The following is a 7,763-nucleotide window of genomic DNA, read 5'->3' as shown; positions in this document are numbered from 1 at the left end:
GGGGAATGTTGACCTGTGGGCCAAACCAGGCCCGCCAAGGGTCCTAATTTGGTCCACGAGACTGATTTTCCCCACCCTCACCCCCTGCCCTTGATGTCAAGTGTGGGGCTGGTAAAGCCATGGCTGCAAAGAAAAAATCCTTTAGAGTGCACTCCTGATTGTTCTATCCCAAGCAGATCTGGCACCAAATGCAAGTTTTGTTGGAATTAGCTCCAGCCAATCCCTGCTTCAAGTGAGGCTTGTAGCAGGAATCTTCCTGTGCAGACCTGGCTCAGTGCAATCCATCTGTGGCTTGGATTCAAGCTGCACTTGCAAAAGAACATTTGTCCTTCGCAGGCACAGCTTAAATCTAAACCATGCCTCCAAATGAAGAAAGGAAAGAATCAGGGGTGAACTCCCATTCATTTCTTTTGAAGTTGTCGCCTGATGTCGTAGTGACATCAGGTGATTGACAGTCGGCCCTGCGTACCTGTCAAAATGACCCATGGAGGGTGGGGGAGCTTAGTATCTGGATTAGGGATGGAAGGATCTGTCCATTTTGGTTCTCTCCGTTTCTCATTTTTCCAATCTTAAATTCGGTTCTCCACATTTCTGCAGCAATTTGTGATTTTTTTTAAAAAAAACCTCATGAAAATTCTTCAGCATTTTAGTGTGAATTTCTCCTAATAAATACATTTTTCTAAGCATTTTGACAAACGCACACATTTTTGCCATCCATTTATCATAGTATAATGCATTTTGTATGTTATTTTCACCAATGTGTTCATTTTGTGCACACATTCCCCCTAATCTATGCATTTTTGTAAACTTTGCTTGGTTGGAAAACTGCATTGCAAAATTCAGATAAGTGTAAATTTCAAAGGATGGCTGTGCTTCGGTTCTCGTGTGTGTATTTGATAAATTGGCTTTCAATGCAAACTGCACTGGATTTCTCCCCCATCCCTAATTTGCACCACCAACTAAATCCTGTTTCCCAACCCTGACCTAGTGCAATGAACAAAAACATATGTCTGTGGCAGAGATGGGAAAGCTGTGGCCCTTCAGATGTTGTCAGACTTTAGTTCCAATAAGCCCCAATCGGGGATGAGAGGAGTGGAAGTCCAAAAACATTTGGAGCTTTTTCATCCCTAGTCTGTGCCAACATTTCAGCAGGCCAGATTTCTTCTGCTTCATTCAAGAACGGTGACTGCAGAATCCATTGTTTGCCAAAGGCGCACAGACTGAGTTGCACTGGATTCCTATCATGGGATCACTGCCAGAATCATCCCTCACACTCGGCGAAACGCTCTGCATACATTCGTAAAGTTTACTCATTAAGCATAAGATAAAAGATCACAGGCAGCCACTGGCCTGAGCCATGATGTGGGTTGTGGCAGCCATTACTGATTTGAAGCCATCTTTTCCAAACCATACCCAGCCAGATGCCTCCATAGGCACAGAAAGAGAGGCAGAGGCAGGAGCTTAGCTGAAGGCTGAAGGCATCTTGGTTGGAGTCGTTCTCTCTCTCTCTCTCTCTCTCTCTTCTCTCTCTCTCTCTCTCTCTCTCTCTCTTTCTCTCTCTGGAGATCCAATATGAAGTAGCAGGTCTGATTACTTTGCAGTATGCGTGCTGCTTGCCGCCACCTGCGTTCTACTTGTTTGTTTGTAAATCAAAGAAATGTTTCAAAAGTACCATTATTGTCCAGTAGGGATGGGGGAGGGATATTCAATTCAGTTCACATTTAAAGCTGAATGTATCAAATTTGCACTTTCCAAAACAGTATGAAAGCCAGAACACAGCCATCCTTTCTAAACTTGCACTTGTCTGAATTTTGTGATGCAGTTCCCTTTACAAAAATGCATATATTAGAGCAAAGTGTGGATAAAATGAATATATTCATGAAAATAACATACAAAAATGCATTAGGAGAAATTGCTCACAAAAATGTGTACATTAGTCAAAACTGCATAGAAAAATGTGTTTCGCAGGAGAAATCCACAGTAAAGTGCTGAAGAATTTTCATGAGGATTTTTTTAAAAAAATTTCCAATTGCTGCAGAAATGTGGAGAATCAAATTTAAGACTGGGAAAATGAGGAACTGGAGAGAACCCAAATTAATAAATCCTCTATCCTTAGTCTTCAGTGATCTCCCCTCCAAAACAACATAAAGCCAGGTAGCACTATCCCTAGAACAACAGCGGGGAACCTTTCTCAGCCCAAGGGCCATGTTCTCTGATGGGCAACCTTCAAGGGGCCATATGCCAAGGCAAAAGTGAGGGTAGCTGGAACAATGGATGTGACCCGTAACATTTGCACAGTAGGCTACATTCCAGCTATGCAAAAGGCAGAGATTTCTGTATAGGCACACACACATCTCTGCACCCAGCCCACAGGCAAGCAAGAAACATTATCACAGCTCAAGGGCACATTCCAATTTGGCAAAAACAGCCAAGGAGGACAGAGAGGAGGGGTGTACGCTGGGGAGGGGCATGACCTAGGGGCTGAATTGAGAGGCCTGGCAGGCCGCGTTGAGCTTCCAGGGCTAAGGTTTCCCACTCCTGCTTTAGGAACATCTCACCACTCAAGGAATTGAGGAGTGCATCAAAATATCCTTTTGTTCTCACTTTCTACCATCGATTCTTGGACAGCTCCTTGAAAGTTCAGACTAAAGCCTGGATCGGATTCACTGTCCCACTGACACCGGAGCCACCACTCTCCACATGCCTGTTTTGCACTGTCTGCTTTACGCAGAGATTAGATCAAAAATTTTGTTAGATTTAAGGGATTCAAGGATTTCAATTCAGGGGTGGGAAACCTTTTTCCGTCGGAGGGTTGCATTCCCTTTCTGTGCAACTTTCCAAGGGCCACATGCCAGTGGCGGATGGGCCCAGAAGCAAAAGTGGGCAGAGCAATGAACATACATTTCACCTTTGTACAATTCTACACACACTCATGCACCCCTCTAAATCCTCCATCCAGGCAAGCAAACTTCATTATCAGTGGTGGCTGGTGTCCATTGGGACTGAAGGCAGGGAGCCCAAAGAGTAGGTGGAGCTAGAGCCAATGGCAGGCAGAGCCAACTCGTTCTCGTTTTGTCCCCAGCCTCCTCCCAGCTGAGCTCTACAAGGGCAACTAAGGAGGAAGAGGCTGATAGGCAGTGCCATCCCCTGGAAATGTTGTAAGGAAGAAGGCAGACAGGTGGGGTTAGCTGAGGGCAAGGTCAGGTTGGGGAGGCAGTACAGTAGGGCCCCGCTTTACGGTGCTTCGCTTTACGGCATTTCACTAATGCGGCGGTCTCAATTAGATGCAATTAGGCTAAAGCCCCACTCATATGGCGTTTGTTCCGCTTTTACAGCAGTTTTCGGGCATTGTGCACCATTCTATTCAATGAGTTCCACTTTTCAGTGGTTTTCGCTTTTCAGCGGGGGTCCGGAACATAGCTTGCCATATGAGTGGGGCCCTACTGTACCCCATTTCTCCCTTATTGACTAGCCTCCATGGATAAGAGCTGAGGGACACATTCCAACCAGGCAAAAGCACGTCTACACCATTCATTTATTCTACTATTATTCCACTTTGCACAGCCATGGCATCCCCCCAAAAATCTTGGGAATTATCTCACCACCTGTACCAAACTGAGGCTGAGAGCTGTTAAGAGATCTCTATTCTCTTCACAGAGAGACATTTCTCAGAGTTCTCTGGGAAGGGACTGACTGTTAAACCACTGTGAAAACTGCAGCTCTGTGAGGGGAATAGGGGTCTCCTCACAACTCTCAGCACCCTTCACAAACTACATTTCCCAGGATTCTTTGAGGGAAGCCATGACTGTTTAAAGTGGAATAAATGCATAGTGTGAGTGTGGCCTCAAAGAGGGTACAAAGCCGGGCCTGGGAGGGGTGTGGCCTGTGGGAAAGGGGTGTGGCTACAGAGGGGTGTAGCATAGGGAGTGTCCCAAGGGTCTGCTAGTTAGTAACTCACTTCCAACATGACCCTAAATAAGGGCTATTCCAAACATGTTGGGTCTGCATTCAGATTTTCCTCCAGCACCTGCAGTTTCCTACTCTCCCTTTTTTTCCCCTTGTTGTAAAGATGTACTTTCTTCTAACTGTTCTGAATATGCTGCCAATTCATTTCTCTGGGCAAACCTGCATTCTAGCCTTATCAGAGAGGGAAGGGGAAAATCCTTCCACTTTCACCCCATCCTGCAAAAATTTAGAAACCTTGAGATTGCCATGCTTACCCCCCACTCCTTTAGCTGTCTCAGAAGAGCTGCAGAACCTGAATTAGCCCCTGCCAGAATAAGAGAAGCTGATCTCAAAGGTCCTTGATGACCTTCAAATCTACGCCCCAGCGACTCCATTTCAGCCTTGTGAATTGTTTGGTGATTTAGTGTCTGTGGGTTTTTGGTTGCATCATGACTCTACGGAGTTGCCCATTCTCTGCACTCCACATCAGGTTCCCTTAAACGCTGTTATAGATCAAGTCTCAACTGCACAGCGCCTCTTAGCACCTAAGCAACCCCCAAAGTACATTCATCAGGGTGTGATCTTTCTTTATTTGTCTAGTGGCAGTGAGGGCACTTTCAGGTCAGGAGGAGAGATGGAGACTACTGTGTTTGTTTACATGCTGAAATACTTGGCCCGCTTTGAAATGAATAGCAAGCAGCATTATCGCAAAGGATATTTATGGGGCACTTTCCAGCAGGCATGATCTAGAAGCGCTCTAAGCACAACAAACGGTTCCCCACAAACAGCAGATGAGGTGATACACCTGTGCCTGGACTGTACCACCTCAGATGGCTGAATGCGGGAGGGGGAGTCTCACATACCTAAATGTTATTCCATACCAAAGACAAAAGACAAAAATCCCTACAAATAAAAACAAGATGTCAAGGAGAAGAGATCAGCCCTAGCTCACTCCTTGACATGCTAGTTTTCTATGTGCATGGGTTTGTTTTTTAAAAAATAAACTTTTTTTGCACAGAGGCGCATTCTATGATCATCCCTCTCCCCTCACAGGAATATTAGGAAGCTGCCCTATACTGTCAGACGAATAGTCCATTCCACTGGTTTCACTGAGAGAGAATTAAGCACATGCCGCTTAACTCAACATGAAAATGCGGACCTTTTTATAAGAACATAAAAAGCTGCCTTATACTAAGTCCAACCACTAGTCCATCTAACTCAGTATTGCCTACACTAACTGGCAGCTTTCCAAGGTTTCAGGCAGGAGTCTCTCCCAGCCCTACCTGGAGCCACCAGGGATTGAGCCTGGCCCTTCTGCATGGAAAGCGGCCCCTCTGCCCCTCAGCTGTGGCCCTTTCCCTCACTCCCTTCTCTCTGAAGTGGCACAGGCCAGAAACGCTGCCCCTCCCCCCGCTGTTGTTTGCACAACCTAAATCAACACGCTACAATAGCTGAAATGTTTTGATTTTGATATCCTGGCATCTCCAGTTAAAAAAGATTTCATGGGACCAGGTGAGTCCGGTGCCTGAGACTTCATGGAGTCTAATCCAGGCTTCCCCATTTTTCTGCCTCCCAGTGTTTTAGACTGCAACTCCCAGCAGCACCAGCCAGCATGGCCAATGGTCAGGGATGATGGGAGTTGTAGTCCACAACATTTGTAGGATGCCATGCTGGGGAAGACTAATCTTGCTATTAGGTGGATCAATGTTTTGACTTAAGAACATAAGAACATAAGAAGAGCCTGCTGGATCAGGCCAGTGGCCCATCTAGTCCAGCATCCTGTTCTCACAGTGGCCAACCAGGTGCCTGGGGGAAGCCCGCAAGCAGGACCCGACTGCAAGAACACTCTCCCCTCCTGAGGCTTCCGGCAACTGGTTTTCAGAAGCATGCTGCCTCTGACTAGGGTGGCAGAGCACAGCCCTGTCCTCCATGAGTTTCTCTAATCTTCTTTTAAAGCCGTCCAAGCTGGTGGCCATTACTGCATCTTGTGGGAGCAAATTCCATAGTTTAACTATGCGCTGAGGAAAGAAGTACTTCCTTTTGTCTGTCCTGAATCTTCCAACATTCAGCTTCTTTGAATGTCCACGAGTTCTAGTATTATGAGAGAGGGAGAAGAACTTTTCTCTATCCACTTTCTCAATGCCATGCATAATTTTATACACTTCTATCATGTCTCCTCTGACCCGCCTTTTCTCTAAACTAAAAAGCCCCAAATGCTGCAACCTTTCCTCGTAAGGGAGTCGCTCCATCCCCTTGATCATTCTGGTTGCCCTCTTCTGAACCTTTTCCAACTCTAGAATATCCTTTTTGAGATGAGGCGACCAGAACTGTACACAGTATTCCAAATGGCATAAGGCAGCTTAAAAGAAAGCCACATTCACCCAGAAAGACTTGTGAGACACAAGCAGGGAAAATGTTGTTGTTGTTATGTGCCTTCAAGTCGATTACAACTTATGGTGACCCTAAGAATCAGTGACCTCCAAAAGCATCTGTCATGAACCACCCTGTTCAGATCTTGTAAGTTCAGGTCTGTGGCTTCCTTTATGGAATCAGTTCATCTCTTGTTTGGCCTTCCTCTTTTTCTACTCCCTTCTGTTTTTCCCAGCATTATTGTCTTTTCTAGTGAATCATGTCTTCTTTGAAATATAACAATTTTGAAGGACCTGTAGTCCAAATAAACTAACTGAACCAAATTCCAGCCATTCGGGCAAGTGAGGGTCGAACACTCCATCTGGTAGGGAAATATCCCTCCACAGCCATTGGCTGTGGCTGCCTAGCCAAGGATGGGAAGGCAATTCCTCCTTTCTTCCTAGACAAGCCTTAGGCATGCAGCCCCTCTGTGCATCCTGGCCCCGTTGTACCTGCCTTCACCCAAATGCGCACATCAGGCCACAAGGGCAGCCCCCAGATCCCCCACATACGAAAGCATTGGAGGGTCCCAAAAGGGTGCCCTTAGCCCAAAAATGCCTCAATGTACCTGGATTTTACACACATACACCTCACCTCCCAGACTTTATGCCAATCAAGGCAGGCTGTCCACGCCATTCCGAAAGCCAATCGGATTAAACCCCTATAGTATGAAGTAAGAAAAACAGGAGGGGTCTGCAAAGCAGAAATCCCACCCAAAGAAGTCCTACTCAGCCTCTAAATGGCGACTAGCCAAAAGTCCACGCTACATGGGGGGGAGGACACAAAAAAGACACAAAGAGTTTTTAGGGGTGGAGTTGACTTATAATCCAGGCTCAACCTTTCCCTGATTGCCCCCCCCCGGACCCGCATGGAGGTAATATCCCCTATCCCTCCCTTCAGGATCCAAACCCTTCACTCTTCTTTCCACTATGTGTGACCTGGATGGCAAGAGATCAGATCCCACAAGGCAAGAAAGTCTTAGGCATCTAACATTCAGGGACCAAGCAGAAATCCAGATCCACATTAGCAAGCAAGAGCTCTCTGAGCGTATATAGAGTGTCATGTTCCCTCAGCACTGAACATCCACAGCTCGTTTCTCTGTGAAACTCAGAACCTCTCTTCAGTAAAAAAAAACCAAAACAAATTAATTAAGCACTGTGTGCACATGTTCTTATCATCGTCTCACTTTCCGTGAAGCCCTGATGGCATATAAGCCTTGAAGAGCAGGGATGGGCAGACTTCAGGCCTGTCAGATCTACTTTGATATTTACTAGCACCCCAAGATCTACCAGTCATAAAAGCACAGGGTGCCTCTGATGGATCAATCTGTTAATTTCGGTTTCTCTCACTTTCTTATTTTCCCAAATCCCATTTTCAGTTCACCACATCAGGTTGCATTAATAATAATA

This window comes from Rhineura floridana, chromosome 4 (genome assembly GCF_030035675.1).
Source record: "Rhineura floridana isolate rRhiFlo1 chromosome 4, rRhiFlo1.hap2, whole genome shotgun sequence".
Taxonomy (NCBI): domain Eukaryota; kingdom Metazoa; phylum Chordata; class Lepidosauria; order Squamata; family Rhineuridae; genus Rhineura; species Rhineura floridana.
This window is presented reverse-complemented; position numbering follows the sequence as displayed.